The following is a 10,046-nucleotide window of genomic DNA, read 5'->3' as shown; positions in this document are numbered from 1 at the left end:
GGCGCGGGCCCCCCGCCCGCCCCCCCCGGCAAGCCTCCTTGCAGACACGGCGGGAAGCCATTGCGCGTGTCACACCGGGGTCAGCACGCGGCGTGTGTTTTCCTTCCTTTCTTCTACGTTCCCCCCCAAGTCACACCGGGGTCAGCACGCGGCGTGTGTTTTCCTTCCTTTCTTCTACGTTCCCCCCCAAATATTTCCTTCTTTTTATTTTCTAAGCTTATTCTACTCATGATAGGGAGTGTGTGCACGTGTGAGGGACGGGCACACAGACAGGGGCTTGTCACGATCCCCTTCCCCAGCCTCCAGCTCCTCGGGATCCGGGGCTGGCACAAGCACCCGGCGTTAGTGCCCAGCACGGCAGTTCTGTCTGGCTCCTGACCGGCTCCAGGCTGGGCCTTTCCCCCCTTTCATTTCATTCGTTTCTTCCATGAGACAGGGAGAGCACCCCCAAGAGGGCTTTGACACCAACCCCCGCCGCCAGCGCCAGCCAGCCCTCGACCCTGGGCGCACGCGTGCCCTGTGCGTTCAGGGAGACCCCTCGGCAGAACCCCGGACCTTCCCCCCCACCCCTACCCCCGGGGTCAGCCTTGCAAGCGTCTCTCACAGCTGTGACCCGTTTCTGAAGAGGCCTGCCTGATAACCGGAGAGCAGAAACAACCCCATTTGCACCGATGGACGGACAGGCGCCCGTGCTGGGGGGTGCGCTGGCGGCAGACACGGACAGGCCTGCCGGGTGGGAGGAGCCAGACACAGGCCGCAGACCCGGGACTGCGTCTACACAGAATGTCCAGAACAGGCAAATCCGTAGAGACAGAAAGTAGATTAGTGGTTGTCTGGGGCGGGGGGGTGCACGTGGAGAGACCGCCGATGGGTTGGAGGTTTCTTCCTGAGGGGATAAAATGCTCTAAAATTAGATTGTGGTAATGGCTGACCATCTCTAAATAAGTTTAAAAACATGAATTGAACCCTCTACTTGGGTGGATTGTATGGTGTATAAATAGTACACCAACAAAGCTGTTTTGTTTTTAAGGCCATTCTTGGGGATGGGCAAGTGGCATGGTGGTTGAGGCACTGGACTCCCACATGGTTGACCATGGTTCAAGTCCCAGACCTGGCGGCTTGCTTTCTCACTTTCTCTGTCTCCCTCTGGTAAAATTAAAATAAATGAATTAATACATAAAATTAAATAATTACTAAAAAAAGAGAATTCTTGTTTCTGGGTAGAGAGTAGACTTCCATGAGCAGAAGAGGAAGGGGCAGGTGGTCTCCTGGGCATAAGAAGCTGGGGGCCTGGCTCGGGGAACGACAGCGAGCTCGAGAGGCAGAGTGTGTTAGAGGCAGAATGCATTAGAGGCCGGTGGGTTAGAGGTGGGTGGGGAGAAACCAAGGCTTTGGCCTTGAGCACGGGCAGCTGGTGCGGCCCTGGTGAGCTGAGGGGGCCTGGAGGGGCCTGGGCTGGCAGAACCCTGGTTCAGGCTGCCAGTCTGAGATGCCCCATGCCGCCATGGTGGGATGTAGCCTGGGGCCTCAGAGAGGCCGCCGTGTCTATGCGAGTGCCGACTGCGTACTCCAGGAAGGCTGGGTGCAGGCTGCACAGCTGAGCACGGCCAACCTGTCGCCCAGGGTGGGGCCCCGGGGGTCAGTGAGCTCATGGAGTTCAGGCCTTGCCCATGTGGCTACAGATGCGGCCGCACCCTGGCGTGCCCAGTGCTTTGGTCGGATTTGCAGGCAGGGCTATGATCAGTTAGGAAATAGATTAATTTTAGGGGCCGTGACTGGCTCGGCTTGACCCACATGCCAGGATGGGGCGTTCTTTCCTGGCGTCAGGAGAGGCTGTGGGACCTGCACAGACGGACAGCCTTGTTCCAGCACGCAGAGCAGAGGCCCTGGTACCTAGCCGGCCTGCCCAGCCATCGCCCGGGCCTTGAACAAGGCCAGTGCCTGGGCTGACCCTCGGCTGCCGGAGGGCAGGAGGGGTGTGTTTACAAGCTCCCTGGTGATTCTGATACCCAGTCAGGGCCGAGAAGGCGCCGAGAGCTGAGTTCCGCACCAGCGACCATGACCTTGACAGGTGGGGACCTTCCCACGGTTAAGGTCAGGCACAGGGAGATGGTGCCGGATTAACTGCCTGAATCTGGCTCCTCGAGGCCTGTCTGCTGTGCACTGCGTCCGGAGCCGCAGAGAGAACAGGGTGAGGGGATCGACTGTCCTGGTTTGCCCGACCGAGGGGCTCAGGGCGTGGGGTACTCAGAACTAAAAGCAGGGAAGTCAAAGCCGGGGCGAGGGACTAGCAGTGGTGCGGTAACAGCCGGGCCCACAGAGAAGGCGCTGGGTCCGCGTTCTGGGGCTTCCTGAGCACACCGGCAGGCACGAGTGCACCTGCCCACAAGCTCAGCTGAGGGTGTGTTGGGGTGCCAGGACCCTGTTGTGGGTGTACCTCTCTTTCTCTCAATTAATAAATAAAACTAAATATCCCTCCAAAAACAAACAAGAACTTGGGGCGAGCCAATCACTCAAAGGGGGCATGCCTCAGACTGCATTTGAGATGCTCACTCTCGCTCGCTCGCTCTCTTTGAAGGTCTTGCCATAGGAGGAGTGTGGTCACCAGAGTGAGACAGAGACAGTGAGAGAGGACATGGGAAAACCCCCAGGGGGAATGACCACACCACCACAATCCCTTCTCTTCCACTCTCCTCCTTGGATTCTGGGCATGCAGAAACACGTGCCTGGCTTGAGTCTCAAGTCACCAGGTCTGGGCCTCGAACCTCATTGACTAGGAGTCCAGCCTCTTAACCGCCATGCCACCTGCTGGCCCCAAACGGTTTCTTTTTAAAGGTTCACTTAAAGAGTTAAAGAGAGGACCAGCCCTCAGCCTAGCGGTTAAGGGAAACAGATTTGAATCCTGGCCCCAGCACTGTGGGTCCCCCCCGCCCCGTGCACGTGCCTGGGTGCCCAGAATCCTGACAGGGTGGAGAAATGGAGAAGGGACTGTAGCATGACCACGCCCCGTGGGGGTGCTTCCTCGCACTCCCCCGCCTGTCTGTCTCTCTGGGGGTGTATGTGCCGTCTGACAATAATAATGTGAAAAAAGACAGAGAAGGAGGACTGGTCTCAGCACGGGGCTGTGCAAAGGCTGAAGCAGTGTGGGAAGACAGGCTGGAGCTGCAGGTGCGCGCACACAGAGGCGAGAAGGGGCCAGGTGTTCCCCAGAAAGGACGACTGCTCTTCCAGGAGAGATTTAGCAGAGGGCGGGGCTGGAACTCGGGGAGCCCGGTCCATGCTCCCCTTGGAGTGCCCCATGGCTCCCTGGGGATGGGTGAGCGTTGGACAGGAGTGGTTCAGGCCCACGGCGATCACAGTCGCGGAGCCATGGGACAGAGAGAAAAGCCCTGGAAGCGTGTGCAGTCGGGGCCCTGCGGGGCGTACCCAGAGACCGACAGGGCTAGGAAGCTTGGTCGGGTGGGCGCGGGGGAGTCCAGGCCTCTCGGGGCACTCTCGGTTGGACTGACTGGGGGGGAGGCTGAAGGGAGACAGGAAATTGTGTCTGAGCCTCAGAACTCAGTGACATCACACCTGCCACAAACCCAGAGGTCTCCAAGGAGGAAAGAAAAGGAACCCGACTCCACAAACGGCCCGGTTCTAGGTGTACTGGGCAAGGAGGACGGCCTCGCGTGTGCAGCTGCAGTACGTGGTTGTTTTCAGGGTTTGCCACAGGCACGGTGCTGGCCAGAGAGAGAGGGAAAGTGAGAAGTCACCGCCAGGGGATGGCCACACGGCAACCCATGCTCTTCCATTCCCCTGGGACTTCGGGACGCACGCACATGCACAGCATTGTCAAGTGGCTGGGTCTGGGACTTGAACCATGGCTGGACATGTGGGAGTCCGCAACCTTAACCACCACGCCACCTGCTGGTCCCCAATATGTTTTCTTTTCTTTTCATTTTTTTTTTTTTTTGAGAGGTTTTTACTATAGGGTACTTGCGCTAGCCAGAAAAAGAGAGACAGAGAGACAGAAAGCGAGAAATCACCCCCCAGGGGGGATGGTCACGCCGCAATCCCTTCTCCATTCTCCTCTCGGGATCTTGGGCATGCACGCACACGCGCCCGGCGTGAGTTTTAAGCCACCGGGTCCAGGACGTGAACCGCGGTCGACTACGTGAGAGTCCAGCGACATAGCTATTACACTAACTGCTGCTTCCCAACCTGGAGCCTTTTTACATGGCCCCTCCTGCCTGAGCCACTGTGGCTGGGCTGGCTTCCCCTTTTATTGCTGTTTTGTTTTGTTTTGTTTTTGAGAGATTTTTGCTGTAGAGTGCTTGCGCTTGCCAAACAGAGAGAGACAGAGAGACAGAAAGTGAGAAATCACCCCCCAGGGAGGATGGCCATGCTGCAATCCCTTCTCCTCCATTCTCCTCTCGGGATCTTGGGCATGCACGCACACGCGCCCGGCGTGAGTTTTAAGCCACCGGGTCCAGGACGTGAACCGCGGTCGACTACGTGAGAGTCCAGCGACATAGCCATTACACTAACTGCTGGTCCCTTTTTTTCTCTTTTTGAGATGAGCTCTCACTATGTTGCCCAGGCCAGCCTCGAACTTGTAATCGTCCTGTCTCAGCCTCCCGAGAAGCTGGGAGTACAGGCATGTACCACCGTGCCCAGCTGAGCTTCAACTCTGAAGACGCGTAGCTGGGCCTGCTTGAAAGGCATGGGATGACAGAGGAGGCAGAAGGCGGACGTCTGCAGGGAGAGGGTCAAAGGACAGGTTTTGGGGGAGGCAGAGGAAGCCGCTGGAGGAACAGGGCGAGGGCTCCGTACTCCTGGGCGCAGGTGTCAGAAGTGCCTGCTTAGGAACCAGATGGCTCCCCCACGATGTGAGCGGATCCCCCACGATGTGAGCGGAAACCATTCCGAGGTCTCGCCAAGTCAGGGGGGCTTCCAGAAACGTCAAGTAGGTCACCTCAAGCCTCCCCCTCTGAGCGCCTGGCCAGTGCTCTCAGTGCCTGCCAGCACCCCAGGTGAGGGCCCTCCCGCTTCCCCCAAGCCACACACTCTGTCCTCCCTAGCCGCCTCACTGTTCCCTGGATGCACCCCCTCCTGCCTCCGAGTTCTGCCCCTCCCACAGACGGCACAAATGTCAGCTCCCCAGGGGCTGTGCATGACCCTCCCCCAGAGTCTGTCCCCAGCTGTGGCCTCCCCAGCACGCACCTCTGCCACACACCTCGCCGACTGGTGCACTTCTGGGCTTGCCCCACCTCCCATCCTGCCAGGGCCTGGATACCCTAGGGCGGGGGTGGGAGCTCGTCCATGCTGGCTGCAGCGGGCCCTTGCCGGGCGCCCGGCTGAGGAGATGGGGGACGTTATTGCTGGATGTACAAAGGCCAGAGGGTTCCAGGACGGAGGCTGGGCAGAAGCGAGCCCCATCACCTGACCTCAAGAACCCGCTGGACGGGGACAGGCAGACTGTGAGGGTGGGCTGTTATGTGGCTCTGCCGGAAAGCCGAGGGGGGCGCCAACCCAGACGGAGCCCCCACTCCAGTCCCTCCAGGGCGCCAGGAGCTGGGGGACGAAGGGGACATAAACATCAAAACAGGGCCTGCAGGTGGCATAGTGGTTGGGGCACTGGACTCCCACATGGTCTACTGCGGTTCTGGTCCTGAACCGGCAGCTTGGAACTCAGGCCAGGCGCATGTGCGTGTGTGCCCAAGATCCCGAGAGGAGAATGGAGGAGAAGAGACTGTGGCGTGGCCATCCCCTCTGGGGGGTGATTTCTCACTTTCTATCTCTCCATCTCTCTGGAGAGAGCACACACCCTATAGCAAAAATCTCTCTCCAAAACAAACAAACAAAAAAGGTAGACTCTGTACCTGGAGAAGGTGGCCCACGCAGACCCTAGGCCTGGACACCTACAGCTGACCAGGTCAGGCTTGTGCGGGCGGATGACAGTGTCCCAGGGCTTCTCGGTGACAGTGAGAGGCCACACGGCTGGCCCCCGGATGGCTGAGGCGGTGTCTTCTCTCCCTGCCCGTTGACTCTCCGCCCTGCTCCCTCCTGGATGCTGAGAACTTCGCGGTCTGGATATCTGGGTCCTGGGGGTCCCGGGGACGTCCCTCTGCTGGGAGCCGCCAGAGGGAATGGAGGGCGGTTCCCATCCCTGTGCTGGGGCTGGTCGTGGGGCTCTTCACAGCCTTCGGAGCGGTGACGTGGGAGACAGAGCCCTGACATCCTCGGAGTGGAGCGGGGAGCGGGCATCGGGGCCCCCCTGGGCTGAGGCGGAGAGCAGTGGCCGGGGAGGGAGGAGTCTGGGCGTCAGGTTCTGTGGACTGGGTTTACCGAGGGAGGGTTCGCAGGGAATTCAGAGAACGTTCTGAGAGCGGAGTCAGAGATGGGAAGAGGGGACGGAGACATTCTCTTGGTTCAGTGCAGTGTCTGCCAAGCCACCCGGGCCAGAGCGGGCAGGCCCGGGCCCAGCAGGGGGCTCTGCACCCTGAGAGCCACTAGCCTCACGGTTACCTGTTTTTAATTACTTTTTTAATTGCCAGAGGGTGCATGTGCTCATGAGAGAGAGAGAGAGAGAGAGAAAGAGAGAGAGAGAGAGAGAGAGTCTCCCAGTAGGGTGTGGTCACAAAATGATCCCTTCCATACTCCATCCTGTAGTTTGGACAGGCCTGTGACAGGATTTTTAAGCCTCCAGGGCCAGGACTCGAACCATGGTCCGCCAGTCGGCCAAAGCAGAGCTGCCGACCCCAGGGTCAGGGGCACTCCCAGAGAGCAGTGACCGGCTTACTGCGGAGGGTGGGACAGTCCCACTGCACTGCTAGGCACCCCCACCCTCCGGGAGACAGCCAGAGCCCGCATGGCCGTGGGCCGGCTCGGAACCCCTAGGCTCAGGGAAGCCAAGTGTGAGGTGAGCGTGAATGCCTGTGTGTGGCCATGTGCAAGTGCGTGTGCAAATGTGCGTGACCCCCTCCCTCCATGCTGCACCGCAGCCCCTGCACTGGGGCTCCTGCAGTTGGAGAGCGGTCCGAGTGGGCTGTCTGAGGCCTGCCTTCTCTCCTCGCCTGTTTGCTCTCCGCCCTGCCCTGTGGATGAGGGCGTTCACGTGGTAGGTGAGCTGGGGGTCCTGGCACCCCACGGCATTCGCTGGGGCGGGGAGGGTGGTCGCCGCACTAAGAGGGCCACTTTCCTGACACAAATCTCGCACACGGAGGGGGACCCCCACCACGCTTCCTGGAATCCACGGTCAGCTCTCTCCAGGACACTTCCAACCCTGCAGTAAAAGTGGGAATCACCCCCCACTTTCCTCACGTCCTCCCCAAGTGGTTGGGGCCAGGCTGGGTGGGGGCTACTCCCCAAATCTCCAGCACATTCGCTGTCCACAAGGTGGGGACACAATGGCGAGAGGACGAAGTCCCTGTTGTCCAGGAGCCTCTGTCTGGTGGGCTGGCCCAGCGACGGCAGGAGCCCAGACAAAAGAGGTTTTCTTTTATTTTTTCTTTCTTTTTTTTTTTTGGAGAGGTTTTTTGCTATAGGGCGCGTGCGCTCGCCAGACAGACAGACAGAGACAGAGAGACAGAAAGCAAGAAATCACCGCCCAGGGGAGATGGCCACGCTGCAATCCCTTCTCCATTCTCCTCTCGGGATCTTGGGCATGCACGCACACGCGCCCAGTGTGAGTTTAAGCCACCAGGTCCGGGCTGGAAACCGCGGTTGACTACATGAGAGTCCAGTGACATAGCCATTACGCTAACTGCTGGTCCCTGCCCGGCGTTTGTTTTAAGCCACCGGGTCCGGGACGTGAACTGCGGTCGACTACATGGAAGTCCAGCGACACAGCCATTAGGCTAACTGCTGGTCCCACAAAAGAGATTTTCAAGCCTACAGCAAGGAAAGGGAAGGGGCAGGAAGGGCTTCCTAGAGGAGGTGACATTGAGGGTACTTGGAGGAGTGAATAATTTAGGAGTCAGGAGTTCAGGCTGGAGGCCGGCATCTAGAAGGCACTGCGGTGTGTGGGGAGTTTCCAGCTGTTTCTAAAGGAGAGAACTCTGGGATACTTGCCTGGTTTTCCAGGCTGGCTCAGAGCCCTGGAGGCTCCGGGATAAGCATCTCAGTGTTCTCACTTAGGTGGACCAGGGGTGGGGACATCTTACATTGTCTAAACCAGGGGCACTTTTTGCTTTTTAGAGAGAGAGAGTTTTGCTATAGGGTGTGGGCACTCCCTGGAGAGACAGAGAGACAGAAAGGGAGAGATTACCCTTGAGGGGATGGCTACGCGCAATCGCTTCTCCGTTGTCTTCTTGGGATTTGGGGCACGCACGCACACGCACAAGCTTTTCTGGTGTGAGTTCAAGCCGCCGGGTCTGGGACTGTTCGAGTCCCAGTTCCCGTGGTCAGTCCCATGGGAGTCCAGCCACGTAACCATCACGCGCCGGCTGGGCCCAAAGCCAGGGCACTTTTTTTTTTGGAGAGATTTTCACTGTAGGGTGCGTGCGCTCGCCAGACAGACAGAGAGAGACATAGAGACAGAAAGCGAAAAATCACCCCCCAGGGGGGATGGTCACGCCGCAATCCCTTCTCCTCCATTCTCCTCTCGGGGTCTTGGGCACACACGCATACGCGCCCGGCGTGGGTTTTAAGCCACCGGGTCCGGGACACGAACCGCGGTCGACTACATGGGAGTCCAGCGACATAGCCATTACGCTAACTGCTGGTTCCCGAAGCCAGGGCACTTTGAGAGTGAAGGGCCTATACCAATGACTGGCTTGGAATAAAAGGTCCCAGCTGAATTGCCACCAGTGAATGTCATGAGTGGGATGAGCGTGACTCTAGACTGGGGGTCATTTAGGAGAAGCTGGGGGAGACGAAGGTGTGGGGAATGGCCACCCCAGGCCAGGAGCAGCTGTGCGGCCCGAGCAAGCCTCTGGGGGCCTGTCTCCCCTCCACGTATGGAGGGCCGTCTTCCCTGCCTGCATCCCTTCGGAGGTGGTGGGCAGGCTTTCTCAGGGACTGTGTGAAGGAGACACCCCAGAGCAGAGGCGGCCCTGGCCAAGTTCTCGGCACCCTCCTCCCACACTCAGCTCCCGCCCCAGCTCCCCACAGCCAGGAGGCCCTGCAAGCCCTGAGGTCATCAGCGAGGCTTCGTCCCGGCTCCCAGTTCCCGCAGACCCAGGGCCTGGCAGCACGCGAGCTCGATGCAGAAAGCGGGAACTGTTCGGATTTATTGCTCTGAGAGTTCGCGCTGTCTCCTGGGCCTGGTTGATGCAGTTTCCTCCGCTGCCAGAGCGTTTTGTTTAAGGAGAAGTTTGACGGCGGTTTTCTGCCTCACATCCGCACGCTTTCCTAGTTTACAGAGGCGCGCAGAGCACCGGCAGTCCCCCCACCGTGTGCGGAGGCCCGGCCCGGGCCAGGGGCTAGATACCCTCGAAAATCCCCCCGTTGCAGGGATGGCGATGCAGAGGCTCAGAGAGGTTCAGGGGCTTGCTGCAGGCCACCCAGCCGGGGAAAGGGCAGGGTGGAGCTGACACAGGTCCCTCTGGCTGCCAAGGCCGTCCCCTCTCCCCTTCAGCCTGACCTAACACACGCCCCACTGCAGCGAGACAGAGACAAAACAAAACCCAGAGGCTTTGGCAGGAAACAGGCTGAAATGAGAATGGAAACGGTCCGAGGGCGCCTGCGGGCCCGTGCAGGGCGGAGGCGGGCGAGCCTGGGCGGGTACTCGCTCTCCGGTTCTGACTACGTTGTCCCAACCTCAGCCAGTGCCACACCCGGCTGTTTCGGGTCCATGGGTGAAAATGACGGTGAGCGGTCACTACTGCCACACGCGACGTGCCCGGCCACACACAGCCGCCCTGCTGGCCACACAGGAGTGCGGGCAGCTCACGGCACGGCCCGGCGCTGGCCACCGCCTCCTGCTGCCGGAGCCCCAGGAGTCAGCGCGTCTGCACCCCATTTCCCAGGGTCCGTAGGCTGAGGGCCAGAAGGTTCACACGTGACATCAGCAGTGGCCGCCTCGTCCCAGCGAGGGGCGCTGCTGACGCAGCCGCAGGCTC

Source organism: Tupaia chinensis, unplaced genomic scaffold, assembly GCF_000334495.1.
Source record: "Tupaia chinensis unplaced genomic scaffold, TupChi_1.0 Scaffold000628_1, whole genome shotgun sequence".
In the NCBI taxonomy this organism is placed as follows: Eukaryota; Metazoa; Chordata; class Mammalia; order Scandentia; family Tupaiidae; genus Tupaia; species Tupaia belangeri.
This window is presented reverse-complemented; position numbering follows the sequence as displayed.